At 47.4% G+C, this 19,973-nt stretch overlaps 1 long non-coding RNA gene and 1 pseudogene across 1 annotated transcript; both read right to left on the bottom strand.

The window, feature by feature from the left end:
* Window positions 1–264: 264 nt before the first annotated feature.
* On the bottom strand, window positions 265–19,620 carry LOC124029475 (annotated as a pseudogene).
* Window positions 6,431–7,485, bottom strand: LOC124029476. Its single transcript, XR_006837780.1, has 3 exons — window positions 7,371–7,485; window positions 6,767–7,033; window positions 6,431–6,524 (listed from the first exon to the last, which is right to left on the bottom strand). It is a non-coding gene; the product is annotated as an uncharacterized LOC124029476 (long non-coding RNA).
* Window positions 19,621–19,973: the final 353 nt, after the last annotated feature.

Below are 19,973 nucleotides of genomic sequence, written 5' to 3'. Positions count from 1 at the left end.
CATCACAGCAGCAAGATTTGTGACCTGTTGCCACGAGAAAGGGGCAACCAGTGAAGAACAAACACCATTGTAAATACAACCCATATTTATGCTTATTAATTTTATCTTGTGTCATTTAACTATTTGTACATTGTATATATATATATATATATATATATATATATATATATATATATATATATATATATATATATATATATATATATATATATATAATATGACATTTGTAATGTCTTTACTGTTTTTAAACTTCTGTATGTGTAATGTTTACTGTTAATTTTTGTTGTTTTTCACTTTATATATTCACTTTGTATGTTGTCTACCTCACTTGCTTTGGCAATGTTAACACATGTTTCCCATGCCAATAAAGCCCTTGAATTGAATTGATTGTTGTGCTGATGTCACAATGACACAGAACTCTTTCACTGTGATGACACAAGGAGAGAACACGTGTCCAGGTTATTGTCGTGTTCAAAACAACTGGGAAATGGGAACTCTGACTTCCGACTTCAGTGCCTTTAAGACAACTGGGAAAAATAGTTTTGAATGGTCATCCAACTCTAAAACTCTGGCATCTTTCTAGAACTCCGACTTTCCGTGCTGAAGATCACAGACATCATGGTTTGACCCAGATTTGACCCAGCTCCTCCCACAGGATCATGATGTAATAGTGGGATGATGTAACAGTGGCAAAACAAACAGGAGCAGGAGGAGCAAAACTGGATCTCAAATGGCATTCTATCCTCCACATATTAGTATAATACCTTTGACCTGTGCACTAAATGGGGAATAGGGTTGATTTGAGACTTGGCCAGAGCCTGCCGTGCCCTCTCCTACGTGATTTTCAGAGTGTTGCCCTCTCCTATGTGATCTTCAGAGTGTTGCCCTCTCCTATGTGATCTTCAGAGTGTTGCCCTCTCCTACGTGATATTCAGAGTGTTGCCCTCTCCTACGTGATCTTCAGTGTTGCCCTCTCCTACGTGATATTCAGTGTTGCCCTCTCCTACGAGATCTTCAGTGTTGCCCTCTCCTATGTGATCTTCAGAGTGTTGTGAACTTCAGAGTGTTGCCCTCTCCTACGTGATCTTCAGTGTTGCCCTCTCCTATGTGACCTTCAGAGTGTTGCCCTCTCCTACGTGATCTTCAGAGTGTTGCCCTCTCCTACGTGATCTTCAGAGTGTTGCCCTCTCCTACGTGATCTTCAGAGTGTTGCCCTCTCCTACGTGATCTTCAGAGTGTTGCCCTCTCCTACATGATCTTCAGTGTTGCCCTCTCCTACGTGATCTTCAGAGTGTTGCCCTCTCCTACGTGATCTTCAGTGTTGTCCTCTCCTACGTGATCTTCAGAGTGCTGCCCTCTCCTACGTGATCTTCAGAGTGCTGCCCTCTCCTACGTGATCTTCAGAGTGTTGCCCTCTCCTACGTGATCTTCAGTGTTGTCCTCTCCTACGTGATCTTCAGAGTGTTGCCCTCTCCTACGTGATCTTCAGAGTGTTGCCCTCTCCTACGTGATCTTCAGAGTGTTGCCCTCTCCTACGTGATCTTCAGAGTGTTGTGAACTTCAGAGTGTTGCCCTCTCCTACGTGATCTTCAGTGTTGCCCTCTCCTATGTGATCTTCAGAGTGTTGCCCTCTCCTACGTGATCTTCAGAGTGTTGTGAACTTCAGAGTGTTGCCCTCTCCTACGTGATCTTCAGAGTGTTGCCCTCTCCTACGTGATCTTCAGAGTGTTGTGAACTTCAGAGTGTTGCCCTCTCCTACGTGATCTTCAGTGCTGCCCTCTCCTACGTGATCTTCAGAGTGTTGCCCTCTCCTACGTGATCTTCAGAGTGTTGCCCTCTCCTACGTGATCTTCAGAGTGTTGCCCTCTCCTACGTGATCTTCAGAGTGTTGTGAACTTCAGAGTGTTGCCCTCTCCTACGTGATCTTCAGTGTTGCCCTCTCCTATGTGACCTTCAGAGTGTTGCCCTCTCCTACGTGATCTTCAGAGTGTTGCCCTCTCCTACGTGATCTTCAGAGTGTTGCCCTCTCCTACGTGATCTTCAGAGTGTTGCCCTCTCCTACGTGATCTTCAGAGTGTTGCCCTCTCCTACATGATCTTCAGTGTTGCCCTCTCCTACGTGATCTTCAGAGTGTTGCCCTCTCCTACGTGATCTTCAGTGTTGTCCTCTCCTACGTGATCTTCAGAGTGCTGCCCTCTCCTACGTGATCTTCAGAGTGCTGCCCTCTCCTACGTGATCTTCAGAGTGTTGCCCTCTCCTACGTGATCTTCAGTGTTGTCCTCTCCTACGTGATCTTCAGAGTGTTGCCCTCTCCTACGTGATCTTCAGAGTGTTGCCCTCTCCTACGTGATCTTCAGAGTGCTGCCCTCTCCTACGTGATCTTCAGAGTGCTGCCGTAGGTCTGCTGTACCACCACCTGCACGTTGTCCAGGATGAAGTCAAAGGCCATGCTCCATACAGACTCCACAGACTGCTGCATCAACCTGCCATGACATAAGACATGCCTTAGGCCTAACACACTTGAATATCTAATAAACTAAACACACATGCCTTAGGCCTAACACACTTGAATATCTAATAAACTAAACACACGCCTTAGGCCTAACACACGTAAATATCTAATAAACTAAACACACGCCTTAGGCCTAACACACGTAAATATCTAATAAACTAAACACACATGCCTTAGGCCTAACACACTTAAATATCTGATAAACTAAACACACATGAGAAAAGAGAAAAACACTAATTGAAATGGAATCTCAACAACAGGGGTAGAATGATCCTCTATCCCCAAACAGGTCCTATTTGACAATGGCCGAGTGGTCCCTCACTGAGACAAAGGTGAAGAAGGGAGAGTTAGACCACGAATGGACCGTACCTCTTCATGTACTTGATGATCAGGTCAAGTTTCTCTAGGTCCTTGTCATTGATCAGATCAGTGCAGTACTTGACTACCTGCAGAATGTCCTCCTCCATGGGGTCTGAGGGGGGTAAAGTACTTAGAAAAATGCAAAACTAAATCTTTAACACAGTCAAAACCACATCTTTAACACAGTCAAAACCACATCTTTAACACAGTCAAAACCACATCTTTAACACAGTCAAAACCACATCTTTAACACAGTCAAAACCACATATTTAATACAGTCAAAACCACATATTTAATACAGTCAAAACCACATATTTAATACAGTCAAAACCACATCTTTAACACAGTCAAAAACACAACTACAGTTGTGGCAAAAAGTTGAGAATGACACAAATATTAATTTCCACAATGTTTGCTGCTTCAGTGTCTTTAGATAATTTTGTCAGATGTTACTATGGATACTAAAGTTTAATTACAAGCATGTCATAAGTGTCAAAGGCTTTTATTGACAATTACATGAAGTTGATGCAAAGAATCAATATTTGCAGTGTTGATCCTTCTTTTTCAAGACTTCTGCAATCCGCCCCGGCATGCTGTCAATGAACTTCTGGGCCACATCCTGACTGATGGCAGCACATTCAATCCGCCCCGGCATGCTGTCAATGAACTTCTGGGCCACATCCTGACTGATGGCAGCACATTCAATCCGCCCCGGCATGCTGTCAATGAACTTCTGGGCCACATCCTGACTGATGGCAGCACATTCAATCCGCCCCGGCATGCTGTCAATGAACTTCTGGGCCACATCCTGACTGATGGCAGCACATTCAATCCGCCCTGGCATGCTGTCAATTAACTTCTGGGCCACATCCTGACTGATGGCAGCACATTCAATCCGCCCTGGCATGCTGTCAATTAACTTCTGGGCCACGTCCTGACTGATGGCAGCACATTCAATCCGCCCTGGCATTCTGTCAATTAACTTCTGGGCCACATCCTGACTGATGGCAGCACATTCAATCCGCCCTGGCATTCTGTCAATTAACTTCTGGGCCACATCCTGACTGATGGCAGCACATTCAATCCGCCCTGGCATTCTGTCAATTAACTTCTGGGCCACATCCTGACTGATGGCAGCACATTCAATCCGCCCTGGCATTCTGTCAATTAACTTCTGGGCCACATCCTACCTGATGGCAGCACATTCAATCCGCCCTGGCATTCTGTCTATTAACTTCTGGGCCACATCCTACCTGATGGCAGCACATTCAATCCGCCCTGGCATTCTGTCAATTAACTTCTGGGCCACATCCTGACTGATGGCAGCACATTCAATCCGCCCTGGCATTCTGTCAATTAACTTCTGGGCCACATCCTACCTGATGGCAGCACATTCAATCCGCCCTGGCATTCTGTCAATTAACTTCTGGGCCACATCCTGACTGATGGCAGCACATTCAATCCGCCCTGGCATTCTGTAAATGGACTTCTGGGCCACATCCTGACTGATGGCAGCCCATTCTTGCATAATAAATGCATGGACTTTGTCAGAATTTGTGGGTTTTTGTTTGTCCACCAGCCTCTTGAGGATTGACCACAAGTTCTCAATGGGATTAAGGTCTGGGGAGTTTCCTGACCATGGACCTATATTAATGTTTTGTCCCCCGAGCCATAGTTATCACTTTTTGTCTTATGGCAGGTGCTCCATCATGCAGAAGGCATTACGTCCTCAAACTGTTCTGGATGGTTGGGAGAAGATGCTCTCGGAGGATGTGTTGGTACCATTCTTTATTCATGGCTGTGTTCTTAGGCAAGATTGTGGTGAGCCCTCCCTTGGCTGAAGCAATACATGGATGGTCTCAGGATCTTTACTGCTGGCATGACACAGGACTGATGGTAGCGCTCACCTTGTCTTCTCCCGGACAAGCTTTTTTTCCGGATGCCCCAAACACAATCGGAAAGGATTCATCAGAGAAAATGACTTTACCCCAGTCCTCAGCAGTCCAATCGCTGTACCTTGCAGAATATCATACTGTCCCTGATGTTTTCCTGGAGAGAAGTGGCTTCTTCGCTGCCCATCTTGACATTCGACACCAGGTTATCCTCCAAAAGTCTTAAGCCTCACTGTGCGTGCAGATGCACTCACACCTGTCTGCTGCCATTCCTGAGCAAGTTCTGTACTGGTGGTGCCCCGATCCCACAGCTGAATCAACTTTAGGAGACGGTTCTGGCGCTTGCTGGACTTTCTTGGGCGCCCTGAAGACTTCTTCACAACAATTGAACCGCTCTCCTTGAAGTTCTTGATGAAACGATAAATGGTTGATTTAGGAGCAATCCACTGGCAGCAAATATCCTTGCCTGTGAAGCATATTGCCATCATACAAACTGAGGCAGCAGACTTTGTGAAAATTAATATTTGTGTCATTCTAAAAAACTTTTTAATGACTGAACTATGGCAGAAAATGTCCCCCTTTTTCCATAGATGGTCAGTAAACGACCCACTCCCCATTCTGTACCTGAGATGGTAGTGATCCATTCTCTGAGTAGTGTCGGATGTCCCTGAAATCACAGGCTCCAGCCAGGGTGGGTTCAGGGCAAGGGGTGAACTGGACAGAGTCTCTAAATGTCCTGCTGTGTGGAGGTGGAGAGGGTCCATTCTCCAGCTGGATGGGGTCAGTTCAGGCCAGTTTAATCACTATGCATCATTAATAAAACAGACAACTTAACTCTGCATAAGTGTTTAGGGGCTCACCTTGAGGCCATTGGGTAGGTCCCTGGGTCTGAGCACGTGTGGTAGGTCTTTGGCCGGGGGTGTTTCCTGGTGGGCGGGGCCTTAGAGGGAGGGGCCTTTGTTGGCATTCTTCTTGTAGCCGCGCTTCATCCAACCCACCCCCACATGCTTCAGATGCAACAGGGGTTCCTCTGGTCTGCTACAGAGAAAGAGGAGGGGGGATAAGCGAGGCAAGGGAAGGAGTGAAAGGTAGAGAAGGAAAGAGAGAGAAAGGGGCAATGCAATGAAAGCTTTAATTTGATCATTAGTCGGTTCTATGGTTCTTTCCAGTGTATTGCTAAATGGCATATATATTCTATATTATATTATTAGTATCCACTGAGCGTACAAAACATTAAGAACACCTGCTCTTTACATGTCAGACTGACTGGAATCCAGGTGGAAGCTATGATCCCTCATTGATGTCACCTGTTAAATCCACTTCAACCAGTGTAGATGAAGGGGACATGTTAAAGAAAGTTTTTAAGCCTTGAGACAATAAGACATGGATTGTGTGTGTGCCATTCAGAGGGTGAATGGGCAGACAAAATATTTAAGTGTCTTTGAATGGGGTATGGTGCAAGCGCACTGGTATGGTGCCAGGCGCACTGGTGTGGTGCCAGGCGCATTGCTTAGATCAACATGGGCCAACATCCCTGTGTGGAACGCTTTGGACACCTTGTAGAGTCCATGCGCAACGAACTGATGGGACCATTCTTATTAGGAAGGTGTTCTTAATGATTGGTAAACTCAGTGTATATTATTGGGTAGATATACTGTATTCTTACCCATGATCCCATGGGTGTTCTCTCTGCGGCCGTACACTGAACGCAGCTCCTCCTGGAGTTCTCTGGGGAGTTCTGCAAACACCTCCGGGTCAACCTACACACACACACACACACACACACACACACACACACACACACACACACACACACACACACACACACACACACACACACAGGGAGAGAGAAAGACAGACACAGACAGAGAAACACAGACACAGACAGAGAAACAATATGTGCGTGTTTATAGGGGATGTTGTCGTTAATGAGAATGTGTGTGTGTGTGTGTGTGTGTGTGTGTGTGTGTGTGTGTGTGTGTGTGGGTGTGTGTGTGTGTACCTGGGAGAAGTCAGACAGTTCCAGTATGATGCCTGTGGAGCCGGTCTGTCCAGACTGTTTGGGGATCTGAAGCACCAGTGCTCCTACAGGAGGGGCAGCGGGGGGAGGAGGAGAGGAGGGTAGAGGGGAAGATGAACAGGAAGAAGAAGTAGAAGAGGGGCCAGGGTGTGAACCGTTGTGTGTTCTCTCTGTGTCTCTGTGGGTCCAGGAGTGCTCCACATGTTCTCTCAACTCTGCAGGCAAGGCCTCCAACACCGACCGGTCCACCTGACATGGACACAGACACACATACAACATGTATCCTGGGAAACCTGTGTGTGAGGGTGATTCTACTGCCCAAAAGGCTCCTTTCTAGCTTCTACCTCCAAGCCTCCAAGACTCCAAGCCTCCAAGCCATAAGACTGCTGAACTATTCATTAAATGGCCACCTGCGCCCCCCTGTGTTTTTACACTGCTGCTACACTGTAAGGTCTATCTATACCTGTTGTATTCGGAGCATGTGACAAATCAAATTTGATTGGACTTGAAATTATGCTTCAAAAACATAGCCAGCCGAATGTTTTTTCAATGAGAGCAATGCACTGTTGATCTAGGCGTGAAGTACCTGTGAGAGAGGGGAGACCTCGATGCTGAGGTTAAGGCGGTTATAAACATGGTTAGGTGTGCGAGGCGGCTCTCCTTTACTTGTCCCTGGGATTGGCTCAGCAGGCAATGTCGGGGCGGGGAGTGGAGAAGGGGACAGGACTCTGGCAGAGGAACTATTTTCCTGACTGGTGCATGTGTCAGTAATGGCGGTATTAGGTAGCGAATCTGAAGGAAGAGAGACAGCAGAGGTCGTTCTATGGCTCGATGACTGGCTCCTTGAGGTAACCACTAACAAGAGCTCACACACACACTTACCTGTATAGTTATGTTGGGCGGGGGGGTGCTGGGCCAGCAGCTTGTCTCTGATGTAGCATGTTTTAGGGCCCGTGGGGTCCTTGGGGACGGAGTGGGCCCCCTCGAGGAGCTGCACCTGGAGGCCCACCCCCCTCAGGTCCTGCACCTTCAGCCTCATTGCGTGGAACAGCTTGATGACCTCACTGGCTATCAAATGACCACAGTCTGTAAGCTGGGCCAGGTTCACTGACCTGAGAGAGGAGAGAGGGGGAGAGAGGAGAGGAGGGTAGAGGAGAGAGGGAGAGGAGAAAAGAGGAGAAGAGGAGAAACGAGGAGGAGATGGGGAGAGAGAAGAGGAAGACTCTCAATTATGTCCCCTCAGTGTGTTCCAGGAAGTGTCTGAAATCTGTTTTGCCTGCTATTTACTAAAACTACATACTGTGTACTAATTGTACTACAAACTATTTAGAACATACTATTTTTATTTTAAAAAACAAACAAATGCAGTAAGCAACAAATAACATCCTAGGCTGATCCATCCTGAGAACTATCAACAAATAACATCCTAGGCTGATCCATCCTGAGAACTATCAACAAATAACATCCTAGGCTGATCCATCCTGAGAACTAGCAACAAATAACATCCTAGGCTGATCCATCCTGAGAACTAGCAACAAATAACATCCTAGGCTGATCCATCCTGAGAACTAGCAACAAATAACATCCTAGGCTGATCCATCCTGAGAACTAGCAACAAATAACATCCTAGGCTGATCCATCCTGAGAACTAGCAACAAATAACATCCTAGGCTGATCCATCCTGAGAACTAGCAACAAATAACATCCTAGGCTGATCCATCCTGAGAATGCCTCGTAATGTTCAACTGCGTTGATTTGACGCCATTTGTTTATTTATGCGTGTCCTCTATTCTGATTATCAGCTGTTGTCAAACACACGCGAGGGTGAAAAGATGATGCTCATTCCTCAAAGGTGTGCAGCTGAAATTGTGCTTTAAATGCCAGGATGTCATACTCATTTCAGCTGGTATGACATCCTGGCATTTAAAGCACAATTCATTTGACATGCTATAAAATGTTATATTTTCTCATACCCAAAGAGCCTACTATTCATGGGTATTCAGACATGGCCACCGTGTCTCACCTAGCCAAACTGTTACAGGTGCCATGACCACTGTAGTTGGATTGCTCCACCCCTGCCTTACAGACCATGACCTTTAGGGTCAGCCTGCGACCCCTAAGCCCCGCCCCCTGCAGACGCTTCTGCACCTCAATGGACAGTTGGGTCAGGAACGACTCCGCCTCGTCCACCTGGTAAGATAGAGAGAATTTAGTGAAAGAGAGAATGGAGAAAGTGATAGAAAAGCCTGTCACTTTGAACAAGCAAAGAAGAATGTCTGTGCTTCAGGAAATATCCCATTCGGAACAATCTGAATATTCTGCCTCCTTGAATAAGCCCCAGTTCTGATCAGTATAAACCAGTTATGACCTGCGTGGACCAGATCAAACAAGCTCTTACCTGTGTAAACCGGATTAAACAGGTACGGACCTGTGTGAAGCGGATGTTGTAGTTAATCTCAGCAGAGACAGACAGGTACGGACCTGTGTGAAGCGGATGTTGTAGTTAATCTCAGCAGAGACAGACTTCTTCTCTTTCTCGCTACGGACGGGCCGGTCGTCCAGACCTCGGCAGAACCTGAAGAGGGTCTGACCGGTGCGAGGGCCAAACGCCTTCTGCAGCCGCTGCAGAGACACCTGCTGCAGGTCCCCACATGACCTCACACCCAGAGATGCCAGTTTACCACCCATAGAACGGCCCACACCTGAGGGAGAAGAGGGGAGAGAAATACAGGGATGGGTGGAGAAGGAGAGATGGAGGGTGTAGAGAAGGACAGTTTATATTTTGAGATGCACAAGAAAGATGATCAGTTGCAGAGTAATCTGTGTGTGGCCGCAGGTGGTGCTGTAGTGCCTCACCTGGTAGGCTGGCTCACCGTCTGGTCCCTGATGAAGTCATCCACTCTCTGACCTCAGGAGGTACCTTTCGTCCGTCTCGGGCTTAGCCTTTCGGTAGCCATTCTCGCCAACAGGATGTTGGACCCTGGATGGCCAAAGGTCACAGAGGTTAGACAGGATGTGGCCACAGTGGAGGGAAACTATGCGTTCCCTCCCGGCTTCAATGTCGTGCCAACAGAATCACCGGGGTATAATGCACTTCATCTTTCTTTTGCTTCCTATACGGAGTCAACTCCAGACAGTCTTTTCCTGAGATACTGTGCGTTACATGTCCATTGCGCTGCACACAAGTTAAACGTGTAGTCTTGAATGATGCATGCCAAGATATACCAGAGATAAGGGACTGTTGATATTGCAACCCCACAACTCAAACGCCGGTTCACCAGTATGAACGATCGCAAACCCGCTTTTTTGTTCAAGGCCTGAAGAACTGTTGTCCGCTAAAGATGTTTGCATTGCCAATTGATTAGTTTTGTCCAGTATCCAGACGACCCCAATACAACCTCTTTCCGTAACGCATTGAGGCCGGCAATTAAGAATGAGAGGCTGAATTAAATATGTTACAGAACTGCTATATTTTGAAGCACCCCTCCCTCCTGTCCAGTTTCCCTGATACGCCTATGGCAATCAAGCTGGTTTACCATCTCTGAAACTTTAGCTTCTGAAGAAATGACTTTCTCAACAAAGGAATCTATAACTAACTGAAGAAGCATTAGGCTCTCGGTCTGATGCCTTTTGAACAGCCAGAGGCATCTCCACTGTCATTTATTCACCCAGATCTCTTTACACTTTCAATCAGTTAAACATTTTATTTTTCAAGGCCTGAGGCACATTTCAGTCACATTCGAAGACCAAGAAACAAACACTTTGCTTTCTAGTCCATATGGAAATGAAAAAGGTTCATTAATAACTTTTTTGTAGGGTTATTGCCAAAAGTATTTATATAAAAAAGAAAATAGACATTGATGACAGGCATATGGGCCCCAAAAGCATTGCAGGGTCTACAGGAGTGTCAATCATGCCAGCATACACAATGTGACTCAGGGGTGGCAGAGGAAGGCACTACTCACCCATGCCCACTGAGCGGAGCACCAGTCCTCTCCCTGACATCTGCTCGGATGGCATAGCAGGTTCATCTGGTGTAACACTCAACTCCAGCCAGCAGGGCAGACTATCCACCAACGCCTCGTCACAACTCAGGGGCCTCGATATCATGAGAATAACTAGGAGACAGAGAGGGAGGAAACACAGAGGAGAAACACAGAAGAGAGAAAACACACAGAGAGAGAAACACACAGAGAGAGAGAAACACAGAGAGAGAGGAGGAGAAACACACGTGGGAGAGAGACAGAGAGAGAGAGAGAGAGGCAGAGGAAGAGAAGATAAAGAGAAAAAGGAGTCTAAATCAATTTGTTCTTTAATAGATGAGATTGTGCTACAATCCTATCAAGTAACTAATAGTCATAGATGACAGGTATAGAGAGAGAGTGTGGTATCTGTTCATCCCATCTCTCCATCCCGTACCTGGCGAGGTCATACATGGCCAGGGCTACCTTCTTGTAGGCCTAGAGTCATAAGGGACAGACTGCAGGGAGGACACAGTTGTTGGCCTGGCCAAAAAACATACCATTCTCACCCCTGCCTGCCTGACAGACAGAAAGAGAGACCACATATTACTATAGGGTAGAGTGTGCGGTGTGGTGTGTGGATGTGTGTGTACGGTATATGTGTTGTACCTGGCCTCATAGCTACAGGAGGTGATCTCAGCCATAGAGAGGGCAGCAGTATCCTGGTCAACACTGTTGCCATGAGAGATGTGACTCTCTGTCTCTGATGATGTAATTTCCTCCAGGTCCCCTTCCTTCCTCTCTGACACAGCTGGATAGGAGTATTTTTTATGGTAGCACTGCAGCTCCAGCTGGCGGTCAACACCAGGCCTCTGGGCTACTCTGCCTGAACCATGGTTACTGGTCACCGCTACAGATTTCCCTGGGGGAGGAGCGGGGGGGGTGCGGTTAGTGGGCGCTTGGGACTAGAATAGAAAATATGATAGAGATACTTGAGTGTGTGCGTGTATACCTTTGAGGTCTGGTCTGTGTCTGATCCCCACGGAGACAAAGAAACAGTCCATGTCCACATGCAGGATACAGGACTGAGGGCCAGGAGCAGTGGACAAACCTGGTCAGCAGACAGACAGATCAGGAGACAGACCGACAGACAAGGAGAAAGACCAGGAGACAGACCGACAGACCAGGAGACAGACCGACAGACCAGGAGACAGACCAGGAGACCGACAGACAGACAGACCAGGAGACAGACAGACAGACAGACAGACCAGGAGACAGACAGACCAGGAGACAGACAGACAGACAGACAGACAGACAGACAGACAGACAGACAGACAGACAGACAGACAGACCGACCAGGAGACAGACAGACCGACCGACCAGGAGACAGACAGACCGACCGACCAGGAGACAGACAGACAGACCGACCGACCAGGAGACAGACAGACAGACAGACCGACCGACCAGGAGACAGACAGACAGACCGACCGACCAGGAGACAGACAGACCGACCGGGAGACAGACAGACCGACAGACCGACCAGGAGACAGACAGACAGACAGACCGACCAGGAGACAGACAGACCGACAGACCGACCAGGAGACAGACAGACAGACAGACAGACCAGGAGACAGACAGACCGACCGACAGACCAGGAGACCGACAGACAGACCAGGAGACCGACCGACAGACCAGGAGACAGACAGACAGACAGACCGACCGACCAGGAGACAGACAGACAGACCGACCGACCAGGAGACAGACAGACAGACCGACAGACCGACCAGGAGACAGACAGACAGACAGACCGACCAGGAGACAGACAGACAGACCGACCGACCAGGAGACAGACAGACAGACCGACCAGGAGACAGACAGACCGACCGACAGACCAGGAGACCGACAGACAGACCAGGAGACCGACCGACAGACCAGGAGAAAGACCAGGAGACCAACAGACAGACCAGGAGACAGACAGACCGACCGACAGACCAGGAGACCGACAGACAGACCAGGAGACCGACCGACAGACCAGGAGAAAGACCAGGAGACCAACAGACAGACCAGGAGACAGACCGACAGACCAGGAGACAGACCAGGAGACCGACAGACAGACAGACAGACCAGGAGACAGACAGACAGACAGACCAGGAGACAGACAGACCGACCGACAGACCGACCAGGAGACAGACAGACCGACAGACAGACCGACCAGGAGACCGACAGACAGACCGACAGACAGACCGACCAGGAGACCGACAGACAGACCGACCAGGAGACAGACAGACAGACCGACCAGGAGACAGACAGACAGACCGACCAGGAGACAGACAGACAGACCGACCAGGAGACAGACAGACAGACCGACCAGGAGACAGACAGACAGACCGACCAGGAGACAGACAGACAGACCGACCGACCGACCAGGAGACAGACAGACCGACCGACCAGGAGACAGACAGACAGACCGACCGACCAGGAGACAGACAGACCGACCGACAGACAGACCAGGAGACCGACCGACAGACCAGGAGAAAGACCAGGAGACCAACAGACAGACCGACAGACAGACCGACCAGGAGACCGACAGACAGACCGACCAGGAGACAGACAGACAGACCGACCAGGAGACAGACAGACAGACCGACCAGGAGACAGACAGACAGACCGACCAGGAGACAGACAGACAGACCGACCAGGAGACAGACAGACAGACCGACCAGGAGACAGACAGACAGACCGACCGACCAGGAGACAGACAGACAGACAGACTGACCAGGAGACAGACAGACCGACCAGGAGACAGACAGACAGACCGACCAGGAGACAGAAAGTGTTAATACCCCTTGACTTACTCCACATTTTGTTGTGTTACATCTTGAATTCAAAATTGATTAAATTGTCCCCCCCCTCACCCTACACACAATAACCCATAATGACCAAGTGAAAACATGTTTTTAGAATTGTTTGAAAATGAAATACAGAAATATCTCATTTACATAAGTATTCACACTAGAGGACGACCGATTCATCGGAATGGCCGATTAATTAGGGCCGATTTCAAGTTCTCTTAAAAATCGGAAATCGGTATTTTTGGACACCGATTTGGCCCCCCCCACCACCCCCCTTTTATTTAACTAGGCAAGTAATTTAAGAACACATTCTTATTTTCAATGACGGCCTAGGAACAGTGGGTGAACTGCCTTGTTCAGGGGAACAGTGGGTGAACTGCCTTGTTCAGGGGAACAGTGGGTGAACTGCCTTGTTCAGGGGAACAGTGGGTGAACTGCCTTGTTCAGGGGAACAGTGGGTGAACTGCCTTGTTCAGAGGAACAGTGGGTGAACTGCCTTGTTCAGGGGAACAGTGGGTGAACTGCCTTGTTCAGGGGAACAGTGGGTGAACTGCCTTGTTCAGGGGAACAGTGGGTGAACTGCCTTGTTCAGGGGAACAGTGGGTGAACTGCCTTGTTCAGGGGAACAGTGGGTGAACTGCCTTGTTCAGGGGAACAGTGGGTGAACTGCCTTGTTCAGGGGAACAGTGGGTGACAGACCAGGAGACAGACCAGGAGACCGACCAGGAGACCGACCAGGAGACCGACCGACAGACCGACCGACCAGGAGACAGACAGACCGACAGACCAGGAGACCGACCGACAGACAGACCAGGAGACAGACCGACCAGGAGACAGACAGACCGACCGACCAGGAGACAGACAGACCGACCGACCAGGAGACAGACAGACAGACAGACCGACCGACCAGGAGACAGACAGACCGACCGACCAGGAGACAGACAGACCGACCAGGAGACAGACAGACAGACCGACCAGGAGACAGACAGACAGACTGCACCAGAGACAGAGACAGACAGACCGACCAGGAGACAGACAGACCGACCAGGAGACAGACAGACCGACCAGGAGACAGACAGACCGACCAGGAGACAGACCGACCGACCAGGAGACAGACAGACAGACAGACAGACCGACCAGGAGACAGACAGAAAGACAGACCGACCGACCAGGAGACAGACAGACAGACCGACCGACCAGGAGACAGACAGACCAGGAGACAGACAGACAGACTGACCAGGAGACAGACAGACTGACCAGGAGACAGACAGACTGACCAGGAGACAGACAGACAGACAGACCGACCAGGAGACAGACAGACCGACCAGGAGACAGACAGACCGACCAGGAGACAGACAGACCGACAGACAAACAGCCAGAACCAGGAGACACAGACCGACCAGGAGACAGACAGAAAGACCGACCAGGAGACAGAAAGTGTTAATACCCCTTGACTTACTCCACATTTTGTTGTGTTACATCTTGAATTCAAAATTGATAAAATTGTTCCCCCTCCCTCACCTACACACAATAACCCATAATGACCAAGTGAAAACATGTTTTTAGAATTGTTTGAAAATGAAATACAGAAATATCTCATTTACATAAGTATTCACACTAGAGGACGACCGATTCATCGGAATGGCCGACACTAGGGGCCGATTTCAGTTCTCTTAAAAAATCGGAAATCGGGTATTTTTGGACACCGATTTTGCCCCCCCACCACCCCAGCATTTAACTAGGCAAACAATTTAAGAACACATTCTTATTTTCAATGACGGCCTAGGAACAGTGGGTGAACTGCCTTGTTCAGGGAACAGTGGGTGAACTGCCTTGTTCAGGGGAACAGTGGGTGAACTGCCTTGTTCAGGGGAACAGTGGGTGAACTGCCTTGTTCAGGGGAACAGTGGGTGAACTGCCTTGTTCAGGGAACAGTGGGTGAACTGCACCTTGTTCAGGGAACAGTGGGTGAACTGCCTTGTTCAGGGTAACAGTGGGTGAACTGTCTTGTTCAGGGGAACAGTGGGTGAACTGCCTTGTTCAGGGGAACAGTGGGTGAACTGCCTTGTTCAGGGGAACAGTGGGTGAACTGCCTTGTTCAGGGGAACAGTGGGTGAACTGCCTTGTTCAGGGGAACAGTGGGTTAACTGCCTTGTTCAGGGGGAACAGTGGGTTAATTGCCTTGTTCAGGAACAGTGGGTTAACTGCCTTGTTCAGGGGAACAGTGGGTTAACTGCCTTGTTCAGGGGAACAGTGGGTTAACTGCCTTGTTCAGGGCAGACCGACAGATTTGTATCTTGTCAGCTCCGGGATTCAATCTTGCAACCTTACAGTTAACTAGCCCAACGCTCTAACCACCTGCCTTGCATTGCCTCCATCGGAGCCTGCCTGTTACGCGAATGCAGTAGAACCAAGGTAAGTTGCTAGCTAGCATTAAACTTATCTTATAAAAAACAAATCAATCATAATCACTAGTTAACTCCACATAGTTGATGATATTACTAGTTTATCTAGCTTGTCCTGCGTTGCATATAATGGATGTGCGTATCGTTGCTCAATGTGTATCTAACCATAAACATCAATGCCTTTCTTAAAATCAATACAGAAGTATATATAGTATAAACCTGCATATTTAGTCAAAAGAAATCCAGGTTAGCAGGCAATATTAACCAGGTAAAATTGTGTCACTTCTCTTGTGTTCATTGCACGCAGAGTCAGTGTGTATATGCAACAGTTTGGGCCTTTAATTTGCAGAATTTTACATAATTATGTCATAACATTGAAGGTTGTGCAATGTAACAGGAATATTTAGACATATGGATGCCACCTCTTAGATAAAAATACTTTCAAAAAGGTTTTGTATTTCACTGAAAGAATAAACATCCTGTTTTCAAGATGATACTTTCCGGATTCGACCATATTAATGACCGAAGGATCTTATTTCTGTGTGTTATCATGTTATAACTAAGTCTATGATTTGATAGAGCAGTCTGACTGAGAGATGGTAGGCAGCAGCAGGCTCGTAAGCATTCATTCAAACAACACTTTAGTGAGTTTGCCAGCAGCTGTTTATGACTTCAAGCCTATCAACTCAGGCTGATTAGGCTGATGTAACTGATGTGAAATGGCTAGCTAGTTAGCGGGGTGCGCGCTAATAGCGTTCAAACGCCACTCACTCCAGACTTGGGTAGTAGTTCCCTGCATGCAGACATGGGCAGCTGCTTGAGGTGGCTGTCGTTGTGTTCCTGCCGAGCCCAGGGAGGAGCGAGGGAGAGAGACGGAAGCTATACAGTTACACTGGCAATACTATAGTGCCTATAAGAACATCCAATAGTCAAAGGTTACATTGAATACAAATGGTATAGAGAGAAATATTCCTATAATAATCAACCTACAACTTACCTGGAATATTGAAGACTCCTGTTGGAAGAACCACTAGCTTCATATGTTCCCCTAGGGAACGCCACCTCCCCGTTCAGCTGGAACGGTGGCGCATGGAATGCAAAAATATTCTTAGAAATATTTAACCTCCACACATTAACAAGTCCAATAGCTCAAATGAAAGATAAACACCTTGTTCATCTACCCAGCGAGTCAGATTTCTAAAATGTTTTACGGCGAAAACATAGCACATATGTATGTCAAACCACCACAAAGACACAGACGATATGCAGCCATTTTGTCGAACAAAAGATGCAATCACAAACGCAGGATTAAAAGAAAAATAATTCACTAACCTTTTGAAAATCTTCATCAGATGACAGTAATAGGACATGTGACACAGTACATGTATGTTTTTTTCAATAATATGCAATTTATATCCATAAATCTCGGTTTACATTGACGCCATGTTCAAAAAATGCTAAAAAAATGTGTGGAGAAATTATCAATAACTCCGCCAGATAACAGCAATACACATCATAAACTTTGACTAAATATAAATGTTCTACATATAGTTAGAAAGATACACTGCTTCTTCATGCAATCGCTTTGTCACATTTTTTTTTACGTTACAGAAATCGTTCATTTTCAATAATCTGAGACGGCGCTCAGGCATAAGAAATATTTCTCCTCTATGTTGGAGTCAACAGAAACACAAAATTACAAAATAAATATTCCCTTACCTTTGATGGTCTTCGATCATAATGTAGTGGAAGTAGTCATACTTACCCAATACAGCATTTGGTTTCAAGTCGTGTGTCTTTTGTATTAGCATATGCTAAGAGTTCCAGCTGAAATGCTTCCAAAATTACTTCTGGTCACGAACAGTTGCGCATCAAAACGTCAAAATTACATATTATATGTCGACTAAACTGGTCAAACTAAGTGCAGAATCAAGCTTTAGGATGTTCTAAACGTACAAAACAATTATCTAATCTCTCAGACGAACGTACTTCTTCGCAGGCGATCTGGAACAAAGGGACGTGTCTTCAAAAAGCGCGCTCTCGTAACCTTGTATTTTCTCGCGACACTCAGTCTTTTGCCTACCAAAGGCTCAAAACTTTTTTTTTGGTCCTCCAATAATCGGTATCGGTATTGAAAAATCATAATCGTGGTCGACCTCTAATACAGACACACCCAAGATGACTCAAAGCTGATACAGACATACCCAAGATGACTCAAAGCTGACACAGACTTACCCAAGATGACTGAAAGCCGATACAGATTTACCCAAGATGACTCAAAGCTGATAGACATACCCAAGATGACTCAAAGCTGACACAGACATACCCAAGATGACTCAAAGCTGTAATCGCTGCCAAAGGTGCTTCTACAAAGTATTGACTCATGGGTGAGAATACGTATGTAAATTTGATATTTCAGTATTTCATTTTCAATACATTTGCAAAATTTTCTAAAAACATGTTTTCACTGTCATTATGGGATATTGTCTGTGAGAATTTTATTGTATTTCATCCATTTTGAATTCAGGCTGTAACAACTAAATCTGGAATAAATCAAGGGTATGAATCATTTCTGAAGGCCCTGTACACAGCTATTCATGGTCTGCAAAATGCATCACACTCAAACAAACCCTGATGACATTATTAGCAACATGCAGAAATTTCCCTATGACATTTAAGAGAGGAGAGCGAGAGGAGTGTGTGTGTGTGTGAGTGAGATAAGAGAGGAGTGTGATCGAGAGAGAGACAGACACAGACATGACTGGACTGAGTTATCAGAATTCACATACCATATCCAATCCATCCCTTCCAAACACCCACCCTACAGCTCCTTACCCTCTCTCCTCTGGCGTCTGAGCCTGTCTCTCCCGGGGAAGGTGGCACCCCTGTGGCCCTCATCCTGCTCTGCAACATGTTGACATACTCAGAGAACTCACTTCTCCACGTGGAGATGTGGTGTAGACGAGAGTGGGAGTAAAACTCTGAGATGATCCCCCTGGTCTTCACCTTTGCTAATTGTTGGTCGTGGTGCGGAGGAGCGTAGTTTGAGAGAATGGGGTTGGCTGATAGGCTGTTGGTTTCCAGGGGGTGGGGTTAGAAGGAAAGGTGTTGGCTGATAGGCTGTTGGTTTCTAGGCGGGTGGGGTTAGAAGGAAAACATTGTAGTGGCTGCCATTCAGACAGACAGGGAAAGGGGAGGGGTTTGGGTTAGCAAGGGGAGTGGTTTCTCAGGAGGGAAATCTGATTGAGACGGGAGATCCAGGGGGCGGGATGCCGAGGCAGCCATCGCCTCCTGATAGGTGGGTGGAGGGGCTTGGGTCTCTGTTCATTGGCCGGTTGTGCGTGGTGTCTGTGGTGAGACAGGGGGAGGTCTGGGGGTGTCATGTTGGATAGGAGGTTTGGATAAGGGGCTGTCAGGCTGTGAGGGTATGGATTGGAGAGTATGGGGTAACCCCTGTCTGGAGTGGGTGTGTGTCGTGTGGGGTTTGGGGAGAGGTCCAGAGGATTTATGGCACCATTCACAGAATGGGTGTGACCGTTGGTCAGAGTGGGGTCCTTCACCCTTCTGGGGTTTGACAGGACAGGGGTCCTCACCACCCAACTCTTGGACCCGTTCATTTGACGCTCCGAGTCTTTTCATAAGTGAACAGTAATGATCCATTCCTATCGGACAGAGAGAAGTGAGAATGAAGAATCACAACATGGATTGGCTTTAGTATGTTATTATGCCAGGACAATACACAAACATGCAGTGCCCCCACTTAATATTCATCAATACCAGCAACCTCCCTTTACCAAGATAACAGCTCTGAGTCTTCTCCTATAATGTATAATGAGGTTGTAGAACTCATCTCTAGATCCTTCAGATTCCGAGGTCCACGCTTTGTGGACTGTCCTCTTCAGCTCATCCCACAGGTTTTCTATGGGGTTCAGGGTCCTGGGATGACCATGGAAAAACCTTGATTCGGTGG

This window comes from Oncorhynchus gorbuscha, unplaced genomic scaffold (assembly GCF_021184085.1).
Source record: "Oncorhynchus gorbuscha isolate QuinsamMale2020 ecotype Even-year unplaced genomic scaffold, OgorEven_v1.0 Un_scaffold_6489, whole genome shotgun sequence".
Lineage (NCBI taxonomy): Eukaryota > Metazoa > Chordata > Actinopteri > Salmoniformes > Salmonidae > Oncorhynchus > Oncorhynchus gorbuscha.
The sequence above is the reverse complement of the archived record's forward strand: the minus strand, read 5'-3'. Positions and strand labels throughout refer to the sequence as shown.